This window comes from Mustelus asterias, chromosome 17, assembly GCF_964213995.1.
Source record: "Mustelus asterias chromosome 17, sMusAst1.hap1.1, whole genome shotgun sequence".
Classification (NCBI taxonomy): domain Eukaryota; kingdom Metazoa; phylum Chordata; class Chondrichthyes; order Carcharhiniformes; family Triakidae; genus Mustelus; species Mustelus asterias.
Window position 1 is genome coordinate 63680656 of NC_135817.1, and position 27098 is coordinate 63707753.

A 27098-nucleotide genomic window follows, 5' to 3' on the forward strand; every position below is an offset into this window, starting at 1 on the left:
AAGGGGCAATTTAGAATGGCCAATCAACCGAACCCACACATCTTTGGACTTTGGGAGGAAACTGGAGCACCCGGAGGAAACACCTGTAGACACGGGGAGAACATACAGTCACCCAAGGTCAGAATTGAACTGTGCACTGTTGGAGAACAGATTTTCACTCCATCTGACGAAGGGGCAGCCCTCCGAAAGCTTATGGTATTTGCTACCAAATGAACCTGTTGGACTTTAACTTGGTGTTGTGAGACTTCTTACTGTGAGGCAGCAGAGCTAACCACTGTACCACCGTACTGCCCACCAGTTGGCCATGTATAAAGTTTAAATCAATGCTCCTGTTAATTTCCCTGTATTTCAGCTGCACATTCTGAAAAATCTTTACATTCTGACTTGGAATCTGTCTGCAGATAAGGTAATAGTGCTAAAAGAAAATCTTTCCAAATCTTTCCAACTATGCAGTTCAGCAAAGGCAAACCAGCAAATAAAAAATATTTTAGCAGGTTACAGGCTTCATAAACCCTATTACCAAGGTTTATAGACCAGACATGGCTTTTAGGCTATAGGGTACACACACCTTCTATTTACATTAACTTTAAAAAAATCATTACAGACATGTAATTATATGCCTTTTGTAATGAGTGCACTAACGAGCCAAGAAATAGTTTGATGGTAACCAATATAATGTAGCCTCAGGGAGAGCGATCAGAATGGAAGTTGAACACAACTCATTGGGGTCAATTGTTGCTGCTTTACTGTTTAGTTTTCGCAATGATTAAAGGACCAGCCTCAAAAACTAACTATTTGCATTGTACATCCGATTAATTTTATAGGAGCAGGGTTTATAGGCTTTAATTAGATGTTAAGTGCTGCAATTAAAATGCCTTGAACTCTGCAAGTATAGGGAAAATATGTAAGGGGGCAGGGGAGTGACTTTCTCACTGGAGACTTCACTGGAAATTACAGAGGAGCTGTGGCCTTACATGTTTTCTGTGGCAAGGAAGAGGGAGTAAGTTCATTGATGATGGCTTCATGCGATTGACAAACCATCCCAGCTTTTGAGGATGAGCTGAATATGGGGAAAGAAGTAAATTACCACCCGTGAAGGGAGAGTAATTTCCCTCCATCATTTCCAAGGAATTATTTCCTTCGGAGTGAAAAGGATGTGGGAAATATAGGTCTGTGCGGAGGGTAGTTTATTTCTCTCCCCTCTGGTGGGACTAGTTTAAAATACTCTCGCCATAAGAAATAAAAAATTGGTCAAGGGGTGGAATTTTCCCTTCCCGCTTGCCACGGGAGTCGGAGCTGGTTGGTGGGGAGTGAGGGGAGGGGGGAGGAATGGATCATGGAAAGGTCTGTTGACCTCTGGCGGGACTTTCCGGTCTCGGGGCAAGCACGACCAGAAAATCCCGCCAAGGGTCTTCACCTAGGATGGTCATCTGGATGGGGTACCCGGTCATCCGGATGGGGTATTCGGACGAGCACTCAGATCCTGCGCAGATCAGCTGGTGGTTGGGGATATTCACAGACATCTTCAACCTCTCTTTACCACAATCTGAGGTCCCTATCTGCTTCAAGCAGACGACCATCATCCCAGTTCAGAAGAAAAGCCAACCAGCATGCATTAATGACTATCGTCCGGTGGCTCTGACATCCATCATTATGAAGTACTTCGAAAGGCTAGTCATGGCACGAATCAATTCCAGCCTCCCGGATTGCCTGGATCCACTACAGTTCAACTACCACCACAACAGGTCCACAGCAGATGCCATCTCCCCGGCCTTGCACTCAACCTTGAAACACCTAGATAACAAAGACACCTATGTCAGACTCCTATTTATTGACTACAGCTTAGCCTTCATTATTCCTATGAAACTCATCTCCAAACTCCGTGGCCTGGGCCTTGGCTCCTCCCCCTGCGACTGGATCCTGAACTTCCTAACTCACAGACCACAATCAGTAAGGATAGGCAACAACACCTCCTCCACGATCATCCTCAACACAGGTGCCCCACAAGGCTGTGTTCTCAGCCCCCTACTATCCTCCTTATACACCTATAACTGTGTGGCCACATTCCCCTCCAACTCGATTTTCAAGTTTGCTGATGACACCACCATAGTGGGTCGGATCTCAAACAATGATGAGACGGAGTACAGGAATGAGATAGAGAATCTGGTGAACTGGTGCAGTGACAATAATCTCTCCATCAATGTCAACAAAACAAAGGAGATAGTCATCGACTTCAGAAAGCGTAGAGGAGGACTCGCCCCTGTCTACATCAATGGGGGCGAAGTGGAAAGGGTTGAGAGCTTCAAGTTTTTAGGTGTCCAGATCACCAACAACCTGTCCTGGTCCCCCCCTGCCGACACTATAGTAAAGAAAGCCCACCAATGCCTCTACTTTCTCAGAAGACTAAGAAAATTTGGCATGTCAGCTACAACTCTCATCAATTTTTACAGATGCACCATAGAAAGCATTCTTTCTGGTTATATCACAGCTTGGTATGGCTCCTGCTCTGCCCAAGACCGCAAGAAATTACAATAGTTCGTGAATGTAACCTAATCAATCACGCAAACCAGCCGCCCATCCATTGACTCTGTTTACACATCCTGCTGCCTCGGTAAAGCAGCCAGTATAATTAAGGACCCCACGCACCCTGGACATTCTCTCTTCCACCTTCTTCGGGTCTGGAAAAAGATACAAAAGATTGAAGTCATGTACCAACCAACACAAGAACAGCTTCTTCCCTGCTGCCATCAGACTTTTGAATGGACTTACCTTGCATTAAGTTGATCTTTCTCTACACCCTAGCTATAACTGTAACACTACATTCTGCACTCTCTCCTTTCCTTCTCTATGAACGGTATGCTTTGTCCCTATAGTGCGCAAGAAACAGTACTTTTCACTGTATGCTGATACATGCGACAATAATAAATCAAATCAAATCAAAATCAAATCATCTTGCAATGACAATACTGTTAAATGTCCAGATGACTTGGGATTCTGGCAGTACCAGGAAAGGCACAAGCCCAACCTCTGTTGAGTGACGGAAGATAGCTTTTATAGCATGGTTGCTGCCTGTTTTATATCAACCTCTTTAAAGTTTATGAATTCCAGTCAATGCAAGGAATTGCATGCTTTCAGTGATTGGTTCCACGAATGTTACTTTTCATATTAATTGGACTTCTCCCCTATTTCTCACTGTACTCATTCCTCACTGAGATAAGCACAAGAATGCCATCACAACATAGATTTTTGTTTAGCCACTCAGCCACCCTTAACAGAAAGCACAGGAGAATGTCTCAAAAACATGCAGCGCTATCGACGATTCATTTTTAAAATTCCAGTTAACTCATTTGATTTTTGGGAATGTGTTGATAGCGTATGGCTCCAAGGGAATGGCTCCAAATGCTCCCCTGCTTCACATGTCAGCCCACGCAATGAGAGTTAGCGACTGTTTGTGTGAGATTGCACAGCCAAGCCTAATGCCCACATGTGAATTTTTCAGCGAAGGTTGACTGGGAGTTAGTTCCCTAACAGACGCGCGCCAGACTTAACTGCACTGTCCACACCGCCACTCCGGACTGAGGTCAGCTGACTCAGCAGAGACCAAAGGCCGGACAGGAAAATGTTCCAGCGTCCCGCGCTGTACTGCTCCGTTCTAAACGAGAATGGCCTTTAAAGCAACATAGTCAAATCAGCCCATGCAATTAATTATAAAAAAGCTTGATCGGGTGCTCTGGTTTCCTCCCACAGTCCCAAAGACGTGCTGGTTAGGGTGAATTGGCCATGCTAAATTCTCCCTCAGTGTACCCAAACAGGCGCCGGAGTGTGGCGACTAGGGGAATTTCACAGTAACTTCATTGCAGTGTTAATGTAAGCCTAATTGTGACACTAATAAATAAACTTAAAAACTTGAATATGCCACATTTAGTCGATCCCAAAAGCGAATGGGGTGAGGGATAAAAACATGAAGTCCTCTAGTGCTCCGCGAGTAATTCTGCTTGTTGTCACAAAGATGTGCGGGTTAGGTGGATTGGCCATGCTAAATTGCCCCTCAGTGTCAGGGGGACTAGCAGGGTAAATACTTGGGGTTACGGGGATAGGGCCTGGGTGGGATTGTTGTCAGTGCAGGCTCGATGGGCTGAATGGCCTTCTTCTGGACTTTAGGGATTCTATTAAATAGAAAATGTCAAATTTCTTACCTTCCAAAATGTGTTGTCTGTTCAAAAAATAAAAGTTTATTTATTAGTGTCACAAGTAGGCTTACATTAACACTGCAATGAAGTTACTGTGAAAATCCCCTAGTCGCCACACTTCGGGAATTTAGCATGGCCAATGCACCTAACCAGCACGTCATTCGGACTGTGGGAGGAAACCGGGGCGCCCGGAGGAAACCCACGCGGACATGGGGAGAACGTGCAGACTCCAAACTTGAACTATTTGTAAAAGGTGCCGCATCACAATCTTGTCACGTGTCACTGGTGCTTTACACATTTCCAGCGAGGCTGTAGGACTGTAATACAAATAACAAAGAACAAAGAACAATACAGCACAGGAACAGGCCCTTCGGCCCTCCAAGCCCGCGCCGCTCCCCGGTCCAGGATTGAATCCTGAATCCAGGATCCCCGCCCAATTTTCCAGCCTATCTACATACTAATATCCTATCCCCGAGCTGTCCCTCACAGCTATGATGCTTTGTTCATCACAACCTATTAACTCACCCCTACCCCCCCATTCCAGACCATGTGATCTCCAGGGAGAGGCGAAAACCCAGAGTGAAAACCCCAGGGCCAATCTGGGGGAAAGAAAATCTGGGAAATTCCTCTCCGACCCCCTGAGGCGATCGAAACGAGTCCAGGAGATCACACTGGCCCTGATCGGAAAATGCTTCCCAACCCTATTCATTTCCACTTCCACGAACACCATCTGAATTCCCTGCCCCCGAGACAGGTTCCCAACTATCCGCAGTCTCGCTCTGTACTGGCACCAGCAAGATGATCATAGAATGAAGCCTTGAAACGAGAAACAAAGAACAATTAGCCCGCGCCGCTCCCTGGTCCAAACTAGACCACTCTTTTGTATCCCTCCATTCCCACTCCGTTCATATAGCTGTCTAGATAAGTCTTAAACGTTCCCAGTGTGTCCGCCTCCACCACCGTGCCCGGCAACCCATTCCAGGCCCCCACCACCCTCTGTGTAAAATATGTCCTTCTGATATCTGTGTTAAACCTCCCCCCCTTCACCTTGAACCTATGACCCCTCGTGAACGTCACCACCGACCCGGGGAAAAGCTTCCCACCGTTCACCCTATCTATGCCTTTCATAATTTTATACACCTCTATTAAGTCTCCCCTCATCCTCCGTCTTTCCAAGGAGAACAACCCCAGTTTCCCCAATCTCTCCTCATAACCAAGCCCCTCCATACCAGGCAACATCCTGGTAAACCTCCTCTGTACTCTCTCCAAAGCCTCCACGTCCTTCTGGTAGTGTGGCGACCAGAACTGGACGCAGTATTCCAAATGCGGCCGAACCAACGTTCTATACATCTGCAACATCAGACCCCAACTTTTATACTCTATGCCCCGTCCTATAAAGGCAAGCATGCCATATGCCTTCTTCACCACCTTCTCCACCTGTGACGTCACCTTCAAAGATCTGTGGACTTGCACACCCAGGTCCCTCTGCGTCTCTACACCCTTTATGGTTCTTCCATTTATCGTGTAGCTCCTCCCTACATTATTCCCACCAAAATGCATCACTTCGCATTTATCAGGATTGAACTCCATCTGCCATTTCTTTGCCCAAATTTCCAGCCTATCTATATCCTTCTGTAGCCTCTGACAATGTTCCTCACTATCTGCAAGTCCTGCCAGTTTTGTGTCGTCCGCAAACTTACTGATCACCCCAGTTACTCCTTCTTCCAGATCATTTATATAAATCACAAACAGCAGAGGTCCCAATACAGAGCCCTGCGGAACACCACTAGTCACAGGCCTCCAGCCGGAAAAAGACCCTTCCACTACCACCCTCTGTCTTCTATGACCAAGCCAGTTCTCCACCCATCTAGCCACCTCCCCCTTTATCCCATGAGATCCAAATATGGGCACATGTGACCACATGACTATGTCTGAAGCTGCTTGCTTGCTGCTTTGTGATGGGGAAAGTGGGAATATAGTTCACTTTCATGTGGCTGAGAATACCAAGTGGAAAGTGGTCTCCGTGTACCAAGGACTTTGCCCCGTCGTCTCCTTTTATTGGAAAAAATAACAGACTGCTCGCTGCAAAAAAATGAACTCCCCAGCCAGAAAAGCTGGAGTAGAATTGTCACTCTGAATTTATAGCTGGAACTGTAGCTATCACAGAGACTGATTGAAAGATTCAACCAGCAATCACATCCTTCAATCAAACATCCTCTCCTCAATCACAATTTGTTGTCTTTAACTTGGATTTATTTTTCTAAAAAATCACAAGAAAAAAATCACAGAAATTAAATAACAACATTAATAATCATTTTACCTGATATTGCACATAGTTTTTTCAAAAAAACAATGAAATCAATGATTCACTTATAATAAATTACCGAGCTGATGCAGATAAATCAGACTTAAATTGGTGTCATGTGATAAAATGCAGAGATTCCATAAACATCCTAAATAGATTCCATATGCTTCCATTTTGCTGCATTTTGCCACTAATTGAAATGAGACCATTTCCAGTCAAGTTATAACAATCAAGGAATGTGTTCACCCTTTCATTGCTGACTCCTGCCAGTCCACCCACTAGCTGAAAACACTGGAGTACTTAAACTGAGTTCACCATAGAATCATCATAGCATCCCGGCAGTGCAGAAGAAGGCCATTCAGCCCATCGAGTCTGCATTGACCACACTCACACCCAGCCCGTATTCCCGTAGCCCTTCATATTTACCCTGCTAATCCCACCGACACACGTGTTAATTTAGCGTGGCCCATCAATCTAACCCGCACATCTTTGGACTGTGGGAGGAAATTGGAGCAAACCCGCGCAGACACGGGGAGAATGTGCAAACTCCACACAGACAGTGACCCGGAATATGAACTTGGGTCACTGGGGCTGTGAGGCAGCAGTGCTAACCACTGTGCCACTGTGCCGCACTTTGCCGTATATTGATTGAAATCTTGCTGTGTGACAATTGCTAACAAATGCTGTAACATGCTCACATAACATTCCTTCTTCCACTCATTAAGACAAAGGAGATTAGATTGTTTAAAGCAACAATCTGGTGCTCTCACTAAAATAACAGAGAGTGGAATTCCGCGTGTGATCTCATAGCGCACAACCGCTTTAGAACATTTTACAATTAAAGCTTTACCTTACCACGTGTTTAAGATGACAAGTGTATTGCCAGCAGGGTGACTGATGGCCTGTGTCCCCCTCGCAATTCCACCAACACGTGCAGCCACTGAGAACAAATCAATTCTGAACAGAATTTAAATACCGGCGAGATAAATATTTTATATCCCGTAATGTTCCTGTAAATTGCTTTCTGTAAAATTCCTCGCACTGACTATTACAAAGCAGAGCTCAAGCCAAGTGAGCGTTTAGAGAACATTTTTCAATCAGTGTTACTTGATTGATAAATACATTTAAAAATATAATTAGGTTCCTTATTCCATGTTAGACCTGGAGAAAAAAAAATCATTTTCCCACTGCACGTAGTCAGGTCAGGAATAATATGGGCCAGTTGCAAATTAAATTTCCCTCTAAGATCAAGATACAGTTACCCCAACCTTACTGAAGTATAATAAAACATTTCCACTTCTAACATTGCTAAGTATCCTCTGAAGCTGAATGCACAATCCCATTGGGAAAAGAGGGCTACAATTGAATCTAGTGACTGGAACAAAGAACATTGCAGCACAGGAACAGGCCCTTTGGTCCACCAGGCCTGTGCTGGTATGTGGGTTTCTCACCCTCTGTTTGCCTCCTGTTCGTGTGTCTATCAAGATATGCCTTGATCATTACTAACATGCTTGTTTCCACCGCCTCCACTGGCAATGCATTCCAGGCACCCACCAACCTCTGTGTGAAAAACCTTCCCCGTGGGTCTCCCCTAAACTTACCACTCTCACCTTAAACCTGTGCCCAGGACGATGGAACTGACTGTGTCCTCATTAATAGAACTACACGTTTCTGCGGCTCGCCCCCGAGGATGAGTAATTGTGGCCAATATTTTTCATTTATTCATCTGGGTGTCGCTGGCTGGGCCAGCATTTATTGCCCATCCCTAATTGCCCTTCAGCTGAGTGGCTTGCTAGGCCATTTAAGAGTGAACCACATTGCTGTGGATCTGGAGTCACATGTAGGCCAGACCAATTAAGGATGGCAGATTTCCTTCACCCTAAAGTACATTCGTGAACTCTATGGGTTTTTATGACAATAAACAATGGTTCGACAATTATTATTAGACTTTTAATTCCACGTTCTTATTGAATTCAAACTCCACCATTTGCCATGGTGGGATTCGAAACCAGATCCCCAGAGTACTGCCATGTCTCTCCGGATTACTAGTCCAGCAACAATACCACTAACAAGTGCCTCCTCATAATGACTCCTAAGAAAGTTTTTAAAATATAATGGGCCGAATCTCCGTTAGATTGACACTGTGCCTGGATTTACTTACCTTGCATTGGAGCTCTACGTTTCCCACCCTGACTTCCGAACCGGGCCTGGAGTGTACTTGTTCCTGGAGTTTTCCCTCAGAATGTAGGAGCATTGGAGAAAGCCAAACCATGTCCACTTTTTACAACACTATCTGCCGTATGCCAGTAAGATGTCCCAGAGCCACTTTGACAAGCTATGGAGAGAAGGTAAGTGTATAAAGTAAGTGGGTGAGGATGTAGGGTGGGTCAGAGAGGGTTAGTTAATCAGGGGGTGAGGAGGGGAGGAAATGATGGTGGTGCTGGGGGCCAGGGGGGTAGTCAGCGTGAGAGATCATTGGGGATTATGATAGTCTGGTGTGGGGTGGTTGGGAGTGGGGAGTTAGTTAGGGAACTATTGGAGGGTGGTCAAGAGGTCAGGAAGGAAGTTGGGGATGGGTATTAGTTGGGGGTAGTTAAGGATGGTGAGGTACTATGGGGCGGGGTAGTTGTGTGTGCGGTATGTTGTCAAGGCTGTCAGGAATGGAGGAGTAGTTAGAAGTGGGGCTGTTTAGTTGGGGAGGGGATCTGGGGGGTAGCTGGGGTTGGGATGGTAGTCGGGCTGGAGCGCGGTCCTGTTTAGGGGAGTGATGGAGTAGTTGGCAGGGGGTCGGTCAGTAGTTAGAGGGTGGGGAATGGGTGTTAGTTTAAGGTGGGGGTTTAGTCATGGTGCCAGGGCAGTAGTTGTAGAGTCGGCAGGGTAATTAGGTGATGGGGGGTAGTCAGGGAATTAGGAGGATAGTCAAGGTCCTGGGGTAGCTGGTGAGTGTGGGAGGTGTAGTCAAGGTGGGTAGTCAGGGGGTCAGTAGTATAATTACCCAGGCATTAGTAATGGTTTTAATCATTCTAACCTTTGCCAGGTAATTATTCTGGTAAGTGAATCAGAATTATCCCAAATCTCTGACTTTAAGTCTGAGTTTCAGAGGGTTCCAGGCACAGGGAAATTGCCCATCAGAAGTTGAAACTTCCCGGAAAGTTCCTGTGTAGTCTTCCCCAGCTCCTCCTCCTGGGTACCTCCAGATCATTGTTAAGATTGAGGTGTCTAGACAACCAATGTCCAATGTGCAAACAAGCGTGAATGGGAGATCCCAGGAGGCATGAGAAGACAGGCTCATCTCACCCATGTCAGTCAGGTCGTCTCCCAGTGCTGAGTCTGGCAGGAAATCACTACTTTCTGAGTAACTCTGAAAGACACTGCATTCCTGAAGTAGAAACCCACCAAGGGCAGCACGGTGGCACAGTGGTTAGCACGGTTGCCTCACAGTGCCAGGGACCCGGGTTTAATTCCGGCCTCGGGTCACTGTCTGTGTGGAGTTTGCACGTTCTCCCCGTGTCTGCGTGGGTTTCCTCCAGGTGCTTTGATTTCCTCCCACAGTCGAATAATGTGCGGGTTAGGTTGATTGGCCATGTTAAATTGACCCTTGTGTCAGGGGGATTAGTAGGGTAAATATGTGGGATTACGGGAATAGGGCCTGGGTGGGATTGTGGTCGGTGCAGACTCGATGGGCCGAATGGCCTCCTTCTGCATTGTAAGGATTCTATATTCACTAGGCAAGGTGTACTCTGCAAGAAGCACCACTTCAGTACTCAAAGAACAGTAGAGCACAGGAACAAGCACTTTGGCCCATCAAGCCTGCGCTGTTACATGACACCTTTCTAAACTAAAGACCTTTTGCCTCTATGCGGTCCGTATCCCTCTATTTCCTCTATTCATGTACAGAAGGTGTGATGCTCCTGTGTGAAGTTACAATATGAGAAGTGGTGTGGTGATGTGGAATCATTAATACCTGTGTTCAGTTCTTACTGAAGAGGAAGAAAATAAAATGGAGGAACACTTTGCAGTGATGCTGGATGGCCTTTTGAGGTTAAGTGCCCCTCCACAAGGAATGTTAGCATGAAGCCAATCTTGCAATCAGTTGGTCAAACGTTGCACAAAATAAACATCTCTTGAAAAAGGCGGGCAAAAACATCAGCAGTAAACCTGATTGCCATCTAAAATTGGGATTGAATAACAGGGTGGACATAAACTGCTGACAGTTTCACTGTAGAGTAAAGACTATTAAGGGTTTGAGTGAACTTCAAATGTTTTCAATGGACCTCCCTACTCCCCCTTGACCCCCACGACCACCCAAACTAAAACATTCCACTGTCTCTCTGCAGTATGATCGCTGAAGTCATGCTTGGAATATACGCCATCTCTATTCATAATAAATAGCCACCTTTCATATGTGAGGCATGGAACAGTGAAGTGTCATTTGAAGATGTGTTGTTAGTAATTCTTGCATCAACAGGTTACAAAAGTCAAATCACAACAACCAAGAAGAGTTTTGTAAGAACCAGGAAGACATTGGCTGCAAAATCCAGCCCTCGGTGCTGGTAATTTTGACACTAGGAGTGGCATCTTAGAGCTAAAATGGTGTCCACAGATGCGTACCAACCGACTCAAGAACAGCTTTTTCCCTGCTGCTTTCAGGCTTTTGAATGGTCCTATCATATATTAACCTCACCGTTCTCTACACCCTAGCTATGACTGTAACACTATATCCTGCACGCTCTCCTTTCCTTCTCCCCTATGTATTCAATGAATGGTACATTTGTCTGTATAGCAAGCAAGAAGCAACACCGGGGCGGCATGGTAGCACAGTGTTTAGCACTGCTGCTTCACGGCGCCAGGGACCCGGGTTCGATTCCTGGCTTGGGTCACTGTCTGTGTGGAGTTTGCACATTCTCCCCGTGTCTGTATGGGTTTCCTCCAGGTGCTCCGGTTTCCTCCCACACTCTGAAAGACGTGCTGGTTAGATGGATTGACATGAACAGGTGCTGGACTGTGGCGACTAGGGGAATTTCACAGCAACTTCATTGCAGTGTTAATGTCAGCCTTACTTGTGACTAATAAATTTACTTTATATTTTTCACTGCAAACCATTACATGTGACAATAATAAACCAAATCAAATCAAAACATTACATTCGCTCATTTGGCGTGGCTTGGCCCCTGTTGAGGGGTGCAGCCACACTCCACAGCATGTTCAGTGTAGGATTGCATGCCATGATTATTTGGGTTAACTGGCATGGTCAAAAGTTTGCATGGTGCCTGCTGTAATTTGAATGGTCCTGGGTTAATTACTCATCATGATGCCCGTGCCCGATGTCAGGGGCTATTCCATTTAGCCCCCATGAACGCATCCATTCTCGGATCGAGCGCAATTTAAATATTGCCATGAGAAAATATAAGTTAAGTTTATATATTAGTGCCACAAGTCAGCTTATATTAACATTGCAATGAAGTTACTGTGAAAATCCCCTCGATGCCACACTCCGGCGCCTGTTCGGGTACACTGAGGGTGAATTTAGCATGGCCAATGCATCTAACCAGCACGTCTTTCAGAAAATAACACATTTCTTACCTCTGTGCTCAAATATCCTCCAGACAAACCTCCTCAGAAAATCTTTCAATATTTTGGTGACGTAAATGAAATTTCTTTTAGACCGGTATGTCCTTGTAATCAGCCCACCAGCCTCAAACAGGGTCTGAGGTGAAACAGGAAGTGGGGCCTCATGATTATCCATGAACAAAGCAGGTTATTTCAACCCAGTTGGCAAATAAACTCCTTGTTGGGACAGTAAGTTGACAAGGTCTGCGCATCAAATTTATGTCGGACTAGATCAACATGTCTAACACGATGTGAGAGTGGGTCCTCTCAGAATAGCAGAGAAAAAAACTCGGGTTTAAAAACTTAAAGGAAAGAGTAATATAACATATATGCTGGAACGTTAGCGCTTCGCCTGCCCGAGGCTCGTAAGATTCCGCCCAAGGCCAATGTAGAATGCTGTTCTGCGTGCCTCGCCCGCCGCGATTCTGGGGCAGGTGAGTCCGTAAAGTTCCGGCAATAGCTTCAGTTCTGTGGAAGGTGCATTTAGATCCGAAGTGTTAACTTTGTTTCTCTCTCCACAGATGCTGCCAGACCCGATGAGTTTATCCAGCATTTTCTGTTTTTTATGACAGAGTTCCAGCATCCGCAGTATTTTGCTTTTGTTTACATATAGCATGTTGCATCTCTGCCCAGCTGGTTGAGGGATTGTGTTTTCCCATGACAAGGACGGCATGGTGGTTAGCAGGAACCCGGGTTCAATTCCGGCCTTGGGTGACTCTCTATGTGGAGTTTGCACATGCTCTCTGTGTCTGCGTGGGTTTCCTTCATTTGCCTCAGTTTCCTCCCACAGTCCAAAGATGTGCAGTTTAGGTAGATTGGCCATGCTAAATCGCCCCTTAGTGTCCTCATCATTGATTGTTTGTTAAAACATAAAATTAAATAAAAACCCATGAACCCACTTTTTGTAAGTGTTGCCATAGGAATAGGCTGGCGCTTTGACAGTACAGCACTTCCAGGCAGGAAGTGAAATATTGGTGCTGCATTTCAAGGATGATCATTGCCACACACTGAAGTATTTCAATGTGTAGATTAGGGGAATTATTAGGGTAAATACGTGGGGCTACAGCGATAGGGCCTGGGTGGAAAGCTCTGTTGGAGAGTCGGTGCAGACTCGATGGGCCAAATGTCCTCCGTCTGCACTGTAGGGATTCTATGAAATCTATGGACAACTAAAAAGGGGCAGAAAAATGCATTAACAGAAAAGAGAATCTTAGATATTTCTTCAATATATACTTTCATTGCTGACTTGTAAATTATCCGGGAATAAACGAAAGGATAATGAGCAGTTTAAGACTGATTGTGGGTGGCAGGACCCTAATGAGTCTGAATCATCATTGAAATATTAGAACTGACATTGAAGGGATCAGTTTGACAACAGCAATTTCTTTGTAGGTGGTCTTTTAAGATCAATTTAGCAAAGTTATAAATTTCTCCTAATTTTCTAAATGTTCCATTTGTTTCTTCACTCACTGCGAAGGGTTGGTTGAGGATAAAGGAAAAACAACTTCCATTCATGTAACACCTTATGTGATCCTAGGGCATTCCAAAGCATGAAGTACATTGTAGTGTAATCACTGTTATGATACAGCAAACATGGTAAACAATCTGTACGTAACAAGACCCCACAAATTGCAGTGAGATTAATGACCAGGTAATCTGCTTTAGTAATATTTACAGAGGACTAAATATTGTTTAAGCTTATTTTTTTATTCGTGTCATAAATAGGCTTACATTTACACTGCAATAAAGTTGATGTGAAAATCCCCTTGTTGCCACACAATTGCCTGTTCAGGTACACTGAGGGAGAATTTAGCATGGCCAATGCATCTAACCAGCACGGCTTTCGGACTGTGGGAGGAAACAGGAGGAAACCCAGGCAGACAAAGGGAGAACGTGTAGACTCAGCACAGACAGTGACCCATGCCTGGAATTGAACCTGGGTCCCTGGTGCTGTGAAGCAGCAGTTCTAACCACTGGTGCCACCATGCCGCCCATGGATAGAAGGAATAACCTCTCTGCTTTTCTTCAGATGGGGCCATGGGATCTTGTACCCTGACCCGGGATGACAGGCAGCACCTTGGTTTAATGAATCAACTGAAAAATGGCACCTCTGGCAGTGCAGCATAGCCTCAGCACCGCATTTTAAAAATTCATTAAAGGAATGTGGACATCACTGGCTGGACTAACATTTACTGCCCATTCCTAATTGTCCATGGGAAGGTGGTGGTGAGCTGCCTTTCTGAACCACTGCAGTCCATGTGGTGTAGGTACATCCACAGTGCTGTTAGGGAGGGAGCTCCAGGATTTTGACCCCAGCGACAGGGAAAGAATGGCGATTTATTTCCAAGTCAGGATGCTGGTTGACTAGGAGGGAAGGAGGTGTGTTCTCAAGTATCAGCTGCTCTTGTCCTTTTAGATCAGGGGTCTCCAAACTACGGCCCGCAGGCCACATCCGGCCCGCAGCGGGCCGCTTCCGGATCGGAGTTTGGAGACCGCTGTTCTAGATGGTAGTCCTCTTGGGCTTGGAAGGTGCTGTCTAAGGAGCCTTTGTGAGTTGCTGTGGTGCATCTTGTAGATAGTACACACTACTGCTATTGTGCTTCAGTGGTAGAGGGAGTGGATCTTTGTAGCCAATCAAGGAAGCTGCTTTGTTCTTGGTGGTGTCAAACTTCTTGAGTGTTGTTGCAACTGCACTCATCCAGGCAAGGGAGGAAAATTCCGTTAACACTCCTGTCTTGTGCCTTGTAGATTGTGGACCGGCTTTGGGGAGTCAGGAGGTGATTTACTCACCACAGGATTGCTAGCCTCTGATCTGTTCTTGTCGCCACAGTATTTATATGGCTAGTCCAGTTCAGTTTCTGGTCAATGGTAACCCCCAAAATGTTGATAGTGGGGGACTCAGTGATGGTTATGCCATTGAATGTCAAGGGCCGATGGTTAGATTCTCTCTTGTTGATGGTGGTCATTGCCTGGCACAAATATTACTTGCCACTTGTCAGCCTAAGCCTGGACATTGTTCAGGTTTTGCTGCTTTTGGACATGGACTGCATCAGTATCTGAGGAGCGAATGGTGCTGAACATTGTCCACTCATCAGCGAACATCCCCACTTCTAACCTTATGATGGAGGGAAGGAGCACAGATCAGAGGGGCGGCACGGTAGCACAGTGGTTAGCACTGCTGCTTCACAGCTCCAGGGACCTGGGTTCGATTCCCGGCTTGGGTCCCTGTCTGTGTGGAGTTTGCATATTCTCCTTGTGTCTGCGTGGGTTTCCTCCGGGTGCTCCGGTTTCCTCCCACAGTCCAAAGATGTGCGGGTTCGGTTGATTGGCCATGCTAAAAAAATTACCCCTTAGAGTCCTGAGATGCGTAGGTTAAAGGGATTAGCGGGTAAAATATGTAGGGATATGGGGGCTTGGGTGGGATTGTGGTCGGTGCAGACTCGATGGGCCGAATGGCCTCCTTCTGCACTGTAGGGTTTCTATGATTTCTATGAGCAGCTGAAAATGTTTGGGTCTAGGACACTACCCTGAATAATCTGTGCAGCAGTGTCCTGGGACTGAGATGACTGACTTCCAACAATTACAACCATCTTTCTTTGTGCCACGTATGAGTCCAACCAGCTGAGGGTTTACCCCTTATTCCCATTTGCTCCACTTTTTCCAGGGCTCCTTAATGCTACACTCGGACAAATGCAGCATTGGTGTCAAGGTCAGTCACTCTCATTTCACCTCTGAAGCTCACCTTTTTTATCCATGTTTGAACCAAGGGTGTAATGAGGTCAGGAGCTGAGTGGCCCTAGTGGAACCCAAACTGAGTGTCCGTGAGTATGTTATTGATAAGCAAGTGCTGCCTGATAGTACTGTTGATGATTCAATCCATTACTTTACTAACGACTAAAGGGGTGGTAATTGGCCGGGTTGGATTTGTTCTGCTTTTGCGTACAGGACATACCTGGGCAATTTTCCATATTGTTGGGTCGATGCCAGTGTTGTAACTTTATGCAATAACTTAGCTAGAGGTGCAGCAAGATTCTGGAGCACAAGTCTTTAGTACTATTGTTGAAATATTGTCATGGCACACGGCCTTTGCAGTATTCAATGCCTCAGGCTTTTCTTGAGATCACATGGAGTGAATTGTATTGGCGGAAGACTGGCAAACCTGGGGACCTCCGGAGGAAAACAAGATGCATCATCCACTCGGCACTTCTGGCTGAAGATTGTAGCAAATTTAAAAAAAAACTGGAATTAAAAGTCTAATGATAACTGATGCACGTTATCACACACGAGGCTTGAGATGCTCAAGGAAATAAAGGCTTTTATTTACTATTACAATGAAGCTACCATGTATAGTACATGATCCCAGACTGAGGGTCCCAGACAGAGCAGTGACCTTTATACCTCTCCCAGGAGGCGGAGCCCGACTGGGATGTACCATAATAACTATAATACAGGTGTAACAGCCCAACCCTAACCCCAACAGCAACAAGTAGAACAACCCATCCCTAACCCCAACAGCAACATATATACATACTCGTAGTACTGGCCAGACCCTGGCTCAGTACTACCTAGTGGGAACCAACGATAGTTCACCACAATAACCATGAAACCATGTCCTGTTGCACTGGGAGGACAGACCTTGCAGAGGTGGCGGGCGATACAGTGAGAAGGGAATTGCCCTGGGAGTCATCAACATCAACTCTGGGACTCATGAAGTCTCATGGCACCAGGTCAAACATGCGCAAAGAAATCTCCTGCTGATTACCACATATATTTTGCAGTGCTGTGCTGAGCTTTCCCATCACTGAGGATGGGGATATTTGTAGTGCCTCCTCCTCCAGTGAGTTGTTTAATTCTCCACCACCATTCACAACTGGATATGGCAGGGTGACAGAGCTTAGATCTGACACACTTGTTGTGGAATTGATTAGTTCTGTCCATTACTTGCTGCTTATGCTGTTTGGTACACACATAGTCCTGTGCTGTAGCTTCACCAGGTTGACATCTGATTTTTAGGTATGACTGGAGCTGCTCACAGCATGGTGGTCACTTCTGTCATTATGGACATGGTCAGGTACATCCGCTACAGGCAGGTTGGTTACTGTCATGAACCCGGCTGGTGTTATCTGCGAGTCCCAACTTTGAAACACTGTTTCATGGTGGTGTATAATTTTGTCTACAAGAATGGTGTAAGGAACCACATGCGAAACCCCAGTGAAAACAGTAACCAGCCCAGTCATAGTATAACACTTATTAAAGACTATTTATTACAATTTAGAAAAGGCACATATAGTCGAACAGGACTATAATGATCGAAGACAGTTACGTACAAGAGACCACTAATCTCACAAGCACAGTTTAAGTAGGAATTACCTTTATGATCCAAAGTACATTGACAAGATTTGAATTCTTTCAGGGCCTCCCGCTTTCCAAACAATATCCAATCCAATAGGTCTACAAGTAAAGGCCAGCTTATAGTTACAACACTGTCTACAATTGGGTGGTCATTCTGGGGAACGTCTCTTCTTGGTTCAGCGAAGATATCAGTTTTAACTGCCTCCATGAAGGTTTCCTGCACTCTTGCTTCTGGTCTGCTAGCTAGAACTGGCTTGCAGGCTGCTAGAATGGGATCTGCCCCTTCAGGCGGAAAGATGGAATATGCTCCCTGCTTCCACAAAAAGGTTGCCAATTATATCATTGTTTCCCTTTGAAATTTCTCTCTACATATTTAGCTGTCTGGATCCTTGGCTTCTGTTAGTTCTAAATGATTAACAGATGTATGTCTTCCCTGAATGGTGCAATCATCTACCCAAAGTGTTTCCTATTAGCAGGACAATGTATTTATTTTGTTCTGTCTACAACTGCTAATCTCATTATTAGGATTCACATCCTGTAAAATACCGATTGAAATGCTGGTGGCTTTGAACCTGCTGAGGTCCAGTAGGTTTTTCCCTCTAGTTAGTTGCCTCAGCACCTGCCGTAGACCTAGTCTGGCAGCTATGTCCTTTAGGTTTTAACCAGCAGTGGTGCTACCGAGCCTTTCTTGGTGATGGGCATTGAAGATGTCGGCACGGTAGCACAGTGGTTAGCACTGCTGCTTCACAGCTCCAGGGTCCCGGGTTCGATTCCCGGCTCGGGTCACTGTCTGTGTGGAGTTTGCACATTCTCCTTGTGTCTGCGTGGGTTTCCTCCGGGTGCTCCGGTTTTCTCCCACAGTCCAAAGATGTGCAGGTTAGGTTGATTGGCCAGGTTAAAAAAAATTGTCCCTTAGAGTCCTGGGATGCATAGGTTAGAGGGATTAGCGGGTAAATATGTGGGGGTAGGGCCTGGGTGGGATTGTGGTCAGTGCAGACTCGATGGGCCGAATGGCCTCCTTCTGCACTGTAGGGTTTCTATGATTCTATTTCTATGATTCACCACCCAGGGTACCTATTATGCCCTTGCCACCTTTGGTGCTTCTCCGAATGGTATTCAACATGGAGGAGTACTGCTTTATTGGGGGGACGTGGCGTAAGGTGGTACGTGATAATCAGCAGGATGTTTCTTTATCCATGTTTGACCTGCTGCCATGAGACTTCATGCGTCCAGTGTCGATGTTCAGGGCTCCCAGGAACTCACTGTGTCACTACCTCTGCTGGGTTCGTTCTCCTGGTGTGACAGGACATGGTTTCATGGTCATCATTAGACTTTTAATTCCAGATTTTTTATTCAATGCAAATACCATCATCTCCCACCGGGTCCCCAGACCATTACCCTAGGTCTCTGCATTACTACGCCAGTGACAATACCATTATGCCAGCTCCTCCCATTATCAAAACACGTGCCTAAATCATGTGCTCAGGTCTTTCATGTCAATTTGACCCCATGAGCTGCTTGTTGAGAGGAGACAGTGCTAAAATGCCAGGCCTGACACTTTATAATGAGGTGGCACAGTGGTTAGCGCTGCTGCCTCACAGCGCCAGGGACCCGGGTTCAATTCCGGCCTCGGGTGACTGTCTGTGTGGAGTTTGCAAGTTCTCCCTGTGTCTGCATGGGTTTCCTCTGGGTGCTCCCGTTTCCTCCCGCAGCTCAAAGGTGTGCAGGTTAGGTTGATTGGCCATGTAAATCATCCCTTAGTGTCAGGGGGATTGACAGGATAAATATGTGGGGGTTACAGGGATGGGGCCTGGGTGGGATTGTTGTCAGTGCCGATCTGATGGGCCAAATGGCCTCCTTCCGCACTGCTTTTGATTCTTTGATTCTATGGGTCTGGAAAAGGGTCTGTGACCAGAAACATGTCTTTTTCTACAGTTGTTGCCAAAACCATTCAGAGTATTTCCACTATTTTCCGCTTTTATCCTACCATTTCCTATATTTATATGTGCTTTTTTTCTACTCTAATATATATTTAATTAAAATGAGGCTGGACATTAATTCTCCTCGGCATCCTAACTGTAAGTAACCTCCGTAATTTTCAATAGTAAACCCCAGCGCGCAAACGGTCAAATAGGTGACATCTCCACATGGCCTAAGTGGACAATATTTTTTAATCATGACAAATATTATGCTTTCAAGGGAAAGCAGATGAATGACCTGCCTGGTCATATTAGTTTAGGCAACCTATTCATTTCCATGACATGTTCCCTGACTGTCATATTTAATTGCACCGGGTGTTCATATAGCTGACAAAATATCAGGAACAGCTCCGTGGAACACCATCGGAAACTGCCATTACCCAGTTCCATTTTAAAGGCAAATGGATCTATCTGTGCCACAGGCCTTAATGCCCCAAAAAGTATTCATCAATCATAAAAGGCAGCTGAGCCCCTGGTGAATGAGTCATTGTATTTCTCACTCGTCTCTCCAATTAATTACCACTAATGTTTCTCAGCTTTTATTCTTCCAGCCAGAACAATTGATCATTTATTTTATTGGACCAGTTTAAAGTTTATTTATTAGTGTCACATGTAAGCTTACATTAACACTGCAATGAAGTTACTGTGCAAACGCCACACTCTGGCGACTGTTCAGGTACACTGAGGGAGAATTTAGCATGGCCAATGCACCGTACCAGCACATCTTTTGGACTGTGGGAGGAATCCCACACAGACATGGTGAGAATGTACAGACTCCGCACAGACAGTGACCCAAGCTGGGAATCGAACCTGGGTCCCTAGTGCTACGAGGCAGCAGTGCTAACCGCTGTGCCACCGGACCGCCCCATGGGTCGAGATTGCCACGGTATCTTTTACCTGCAGTGAATCACAGGTAACTCCTGTCCCCACATTTTCCTGTGAGATCCTTCTTCCCCCGTCCAGTACACATTTTCTTTTTGCTATTATGTTAAGAATCTGCTCTTTGACCTACCTATCTCATTAAAGTAAAAAAAAATGAATGTCACATGGGTGAGATTCATGCAGGAACTACTGTGAAATACGATCTATAGGTCAAGCCTTTGTACAACTTCATTATGAGCAATTAAACCCAGAGCGGGAAATGGCGGGCATCGATGACTTCAGTGAGATTTGATGATTTTACAGGTCACTGTGAAAGTGACACTAATAGATTTCACATTCCGAAATCAGAATAGAACTGTTTACCCTGATAATTGATCAAGGAAAACAATGTTATGACAACCCAGGTGACTTAAGTAAATCAGTCTTTCTGATAAGTGGAATGGGCAACAATAATAGTGAAGAGGAGTATCAGTAATATGAGAAGAAGCATGATTTGATTACTTCCATTTTAATTCCCATTTATGACCACAGCTGAAATAACTCCTCAGAGGCCGATGTCCCTTCAACAGATTCCCTTTATTTACAAACTCTATTCCACTCCTAGAGTGCTTCAGGTACACAGTTAGAATCTGGAGTGCCAGAAACCCTGACCTTCCCATATTTATATACAGGTGAGGCTCCCTAACTGAGATGGCAATTATTAAGTTTAAGTTTTAAGTCACGTGTAGGCCAGGCCAGGTAAGGATTATTAAGCTTAAGTTTATTTATTAATGTAACAAGTAGGCTTACATTAACACTTCAATGAGGTTACTGTGGAAATCCCCTAGTCGTCACACTCTGGCCCCTGTTCAGGCACATTGGGGGAGAATTTAGCATGGCCAATATGCCTAACCAGCACGTCTTTCAGACGGTGGGAGGAAACTGCAGCACCCGGAGGAAACCCACGGAGACACAGGGAGAATCATAGAATCCCTACAGTGCAGAAGGAGGCAATTCGGCCCATTGAGTCTGCACCAACCACAATCCCACCTATCCCTGCTTTTAGCATGGCCAATTTACAATCTACAATTTACAATCTACAATTTAGCATGGCCAATCTACCTAACCCACACATGTTTGGCTGTGGGAGGAAACCGGAGCACCCGGAGGAAACCGACACAGACACGAGGAGAATGACCACACAGAGAGTGACCTGAGCCAGGAATTGAACCTGAAAGGACATCAGTGAACTAAGATGTTTCTAATTCTGACAATCGACAATGGTTTCATGGTCATCAGTAGATCCTTAATTCCAGATTTATTTTATTGAATGCAGATTCCACTATCTGTCATGGCGGGATTCGAAAACGGGTCCCCAGAACAGTAGCTGAGTTTCTGGATTAATGGTCCAATGATAATACCACTAGGCCATCATTCCTACCATGGTTTTGCCATGGGAAGAGGGGCAAAAATGACTCCCCTACTATACCAATCCAAGTCTGTCCACAACAGGTTTTTCTTTTTGTTGTGAATTTATGAGGATGAAAGTATTTACTCACGGTCTGTGCTGAAACAAGTCAGGCAGGCTTTCTTGAGTTTAAAACAAACAGGAGCTGGTTTTTACTGGGTAAAAAAAAAAATCCCATCCAGGTAAAGATACAAAAGTATTTGAAAAGGTAAGCCTACATCCGACTTTTACACACACATACAGAATTGGAGGTTAGAAACATGGAAGCATAGACGCAGGAGTGGACCATTTAGCCCTTCGAGCCTGCTCCACCTTTCAATTGGACCGTGGCTGATCCTGTATCTTGATACATACTCCCACGTTTTCAAAGCCCACCAACACCTCTATTTTCTCAGGAGTGATGCACCATCAATCAAGCAAAGACTAGTTTGTATGCAAGAACAAATAGGCTTTTATTAGCAAAAGACTTGGAGCACACCCATGCCGATGAACTGGTCCAGACTGAGGCAGGGGGTGGGGAGTAGTCGCCTTTATACCTGGACCAGGGGGGGCAGGAGTCCCGGGCAGGGTCGGCAGGGACGTGTCCAGGCATGTCACACACACACACAGGCAATAAGCTAACAGTGGTTTACCATAAGGAGGCTAAAGAAATTGGGCATGTCCGCTACAACTCTCACCAATGTTTACAGATGCACCATAGAAAGTATCCTTTCTAGATGTATCACAGCTTGGTATGACTCCTGCTCTGTCCAAGACGACTAGAAACTACAAAGGGCCGTGAATGAAGCCCAGTCCACCACCCAAACCAGCCTCCCATCCATTGACTCTGCCTGGGAAAAGCAGCCAGCATAATCAAGGATCCTACACACGCCAAACATACTCTCTTCCACCTTCTCACATCAGGAAAAGGATGTAAAATGTCTGAGATCACGTACCAACCAACTCAAGAACAGTTTCTTCTCTGCTACCATCAGACTTTTGAATGGACCTACCTTATATTAAGCTGATCATACCAAGCCACTATGCCGCCCTTGTTTTAGCAGCTTGCGTGCTGTATTCTGAAAGATTTTTAAATTGGGTATTCCAGTCACATGAACTTTCTCCTCATAACGATTGCAGAAGGTATTTGCTCAACTGATGCCTGAGCAGACTGGGGCTATTGTCCCATGGCCTATAATGTCTCAGCCATTAGCTTTTGAATGATTCATAATCTATCTTCATGACACGGGAAAAGCACCTTTCCATATACCTTTTGTGCTGGAAGAATTTCTGTCTCTGGCTGAGAGGTAACCTTGCAGAAATGCACAGATGAGGTGTGGTACTGTTTCAGTAAATCTTTTTGAAGTAGTTCTTTACATCAGCAGAAACTCCAGAAAACCGGTCATCTGGCAATACCATACATCAGGAGGCTTGCAGCACCTGCCTTCATTCAATCTCCTTTATTTGCTTTTTGAAACTCTTTTTTAAACAGTTCAATATACGTTTGATCAGCCAACGAAATTAAAGATGAAGACCATTCATGCAGAAGTCACATCATCGTGCCGCTATTTATTTAGTCCAGCAAATTGGAACTGACTCTGTCTACACTTCCTGCTGCCTCGGCAAAGCAGCCAGCATAATCAAGGATCCCGCGCACCCCGGACATTCTCTCTTCCACCTTCTTCTATCGGGAAAAAGATACAAAAGTCTGAGGTCACGTACCAACTGACTCAAGAAAGCTCATTCCCTGCTGCCATCAGACTTTTGAAAGGACCTACCTCATATTAAGTTGATCTTTCTCTACACCCTAGCTATGACTGTAACATTACATTCTGGACCCTCTGCTTTCCTTCTCTATGAACGGTATGCTCTGTCTGTATAGCGCAAGAAACAATACTTTTCACTGTACACTGATACATGTAACAATAATAAATCAAATCAAATCAAAGACAAAAAGAGGGCCAGGATAGAAAATAGAAATGTAGTACTAGCTCAGAGCAACTTTCAGAGCAGAGTGGCACGGTGGCACAGTGGTGAGCACTGCTGCCTCACAGCACTAGAGACCAGGGTTCGATTCCTAGCTTGGGTCTCTGTTTGTATGGAGTTTACACATTCTCCCCACGTCTGTGTGCGTTTCCTCTGCGTGTTCCGGTTTCCTCTCACAGTCCAAAGATGTGCACATTAGGTGGATTGACCATGATAAATTCTCTTTCAATGTGTGGCGACTAGGGGATTTTCCAGTAACTTCATTGCAGTGTTAATGTAAGCCTACTTGTGACTAATAAATAAACTTTACTTTAAACAGTGGTTAGCGCTGCTGCCTCACAGTGCCAGGGACCTGGGTTCAATTCCTGGCTTGGGTCTCCGTCTATGCGGAGTCTGCGCTTTCTCCCTGTGTCTGCGTGGGTTTCCTCCCACAACCCGAGAGATGTGCTGGTTGGGTGCATTGGCCATGCTGAATTCTCCCTCAGTGTACCCGAACAGAGGCCAGAGTGTGGCGACTGGGGGGGTTTTCACAGTAACTTCATTGCAGTGTTAATGTAAGTCTTACTCGTGACGCTAATAAATAAAATAAATAAAACTTCGGAAGTTGGAAATGAAGCGCATACCTTCAGCAGTAAGGAAAATAAGCCACACTTAATCTACCTTGTATCTGAACTGCGAGTTTTAAATACTTGGGTCAGGTGCAAAGGGGAAACAATCCATTCCCTACAATCACCCTTTTGAAAGGATCTGCAGCTTTTTGTGGGTTATTTTCATTAAATGTATACCAGCCGCTCATAATTGTTGCATAATCAAGCCACTCAAAGGACAGGGAAACAAGGAGAACATTAACAATAGAATCCCATTCATTTTAAATAGGGAAAGGATAAGGATGAAGTCATTGTTGAAATTCATGCAAGACAATCATTCTTACACATCTCACTATGACTCACTGAGAGTTTCAAGTAACAGCTGAATTATAAGCCCCGTTTCCAGATTTCAGAGACTTTTATTCAATAGAAACATTATTATTTTGCATAATTTCTCAAAAGGCCACAAATAAAATGGACACTCACGATAACATAGTCCCTCATAATATTTATTTGCTATTAAGTTTAATATCGTGCTCATTCAGAAGTACAGTGGTCTAGCATTTCAACAGGTAAATTAATTTTGTTTTCTATGTACTGTACATACAAACATATCATTCCGGACAAGGGAGAGAGATTGGATTATTTCTCCTTTTTCCCCGCTCTAAATGACTGCAACAAGATTTATTTAGGAAACGAGTGTTTTAACCCCTTGAGTGCTGTGACTGTTAAGAACAGGCAAAAACAAGTTTTCTTGTAAGTTTAAATCAAAAGAAAGGATGAATGCTATTTTCACAACACCCAACACCCAAAATGGAATCGCAACCAATGCCCTCATACACACAAGGTGTGCATACACGCATGCACGCCCGTGAACATGCACACACATGTACACACAAGAAAAGGTCATTTCTAAAGATGTAGCAAGCGCTTAGATTAGTTAAAGGGTGTAAAAAGAGGTTACCTCAGTTATCAGGCCTCAAGATTATAGTCCAAATGTTACAGATGGGACGTATTTGCTCTTGGTTCACCAAAGGCAATGGAGATATGAAGCTTCTACTTTTCCAGCCAAAGTTGTGGTTGAGCTTCTATAGTGAAGATATTTTTCTGTAGACACCAACAGTTAGCTGCACTTACAGTCATTGAGTCATAGCGGTTTACAGCATGGAAACAGGCCCTTTGGCCCAACTTGTCCATGCTGTCCTTTTTTAAAAACTCCTAAACTAATCCCAATTGCCCGCATTTGGCCCATATCCCTCTATACCCAACGTACCCATGTAACTGTCAAAATGCTTTTTAAAAGATAAAATTGTACCCGCCTCTACTACTACCTCTGGCAGCTTGTTCCAGACACTCACCACCCTCTGTGTGAAAAAATTGCCCCTCTGGACACTTTCGCATCTCTCCCCTCTCACCTTAAACCTATGCCCTCTAGTTTTAGACTCCCCTACCTTTGGGAAAAGATATTGACTATCTACCTTGTCTAGGCCCCTCATTATTTTATAGACCTCTATGAGGTCACCCTTCAGCCTCCTACGCTCCAGAGAAAAAAGTCCCAGTCTACTCAATCCATCAAGTCCTGGTAGCATCCTAGTAAATCATTTCTGCACTCTTTCTAGTTTAATAATATCCTTTCTATAATAGGGTGACCAGAATTGCACACAGTATTCCAAGTGTGGCCTTACCAATGTCTTGTGCAACTTCAACAAGATGTCCCAACTCCTGTATTCAATGTTCTGACCGATGAAACCAAGCATGCTGAATGACTACTTCACCACTCTGTCCACCTGTGACTCCACTTTCAAGGAACTATGAACATGTACTCCTAGATCTCTTTGTTCTGTAATTCTCCCCAATGCCCTACCATTAACTGAGTAAGTCCTGCCCTGGTTTAATCTACCAAAATGCATTACCTCGCATTTGTCTAAATTAAACTCCATCTGCCATTCGTCAGTCCACTGGCCCAATCGATCAATTGATCAAGATCCCGCTGCAATGGGAGATAACCTTCCTCACTGTCCACCATGCCACCAATCTCGGTGTCATCTGCAAACTTACTGCAGGCGAGGATGAAGAATTCGGCGCTGAGCCAAATCTCCGTTCATTGCAGTGAGACCAGAAAATCCCACTGGTGTGAATGGCCTGCGGATTCCAGACCTGTTTTCTCAAGTCAGTTTCTGTCATGTGACCATGGAATCAATGCTGCCATTCCACACAAAGTGTGCACTGGTATGTGTTACAATGGGGAATTAATGACATTCTCTCACATCTTCTGTGATACATAACTTTGTGGGACTTCAAGCCTACAGACAACAGGTCAAGGGTGACTTTAATTTCTGTAATCATCCAGACAATAGTAACTGCTAACTCAAAAGGTGGTCTATTGCATTCCAATGTTTCTTTCGTGGAATGTCCCCAAAAAACAATTGAATTTCCAGAGAGATGCCCAGGCATGAGTTAGTCGTGGTTGGTACAGAAATCATAAAAAGATCAGCCCATCCAGGGTCCATTTTGACACGGTAAATTGCCAATATTCCACACTGCATTTAAAAGTTAAAGTCCATTGTCTTCATAAATTCACTGGGATATGACACACGGTGGCACAGTGGTCAGCAATGCTGCCTCACGGCATTAGGGATCCGGATTTGATTCCTGGCTTGGGTCACTGTCTGTGCGAAATCTACATGTTCTCCCTGTATCTGCATGGGTTTCCTCCGGGTGCTCTGGTTTCCTCCCCAGTCTGAAAGACGTGCTGGTTAGGTGCATTGGCCATACTAAATT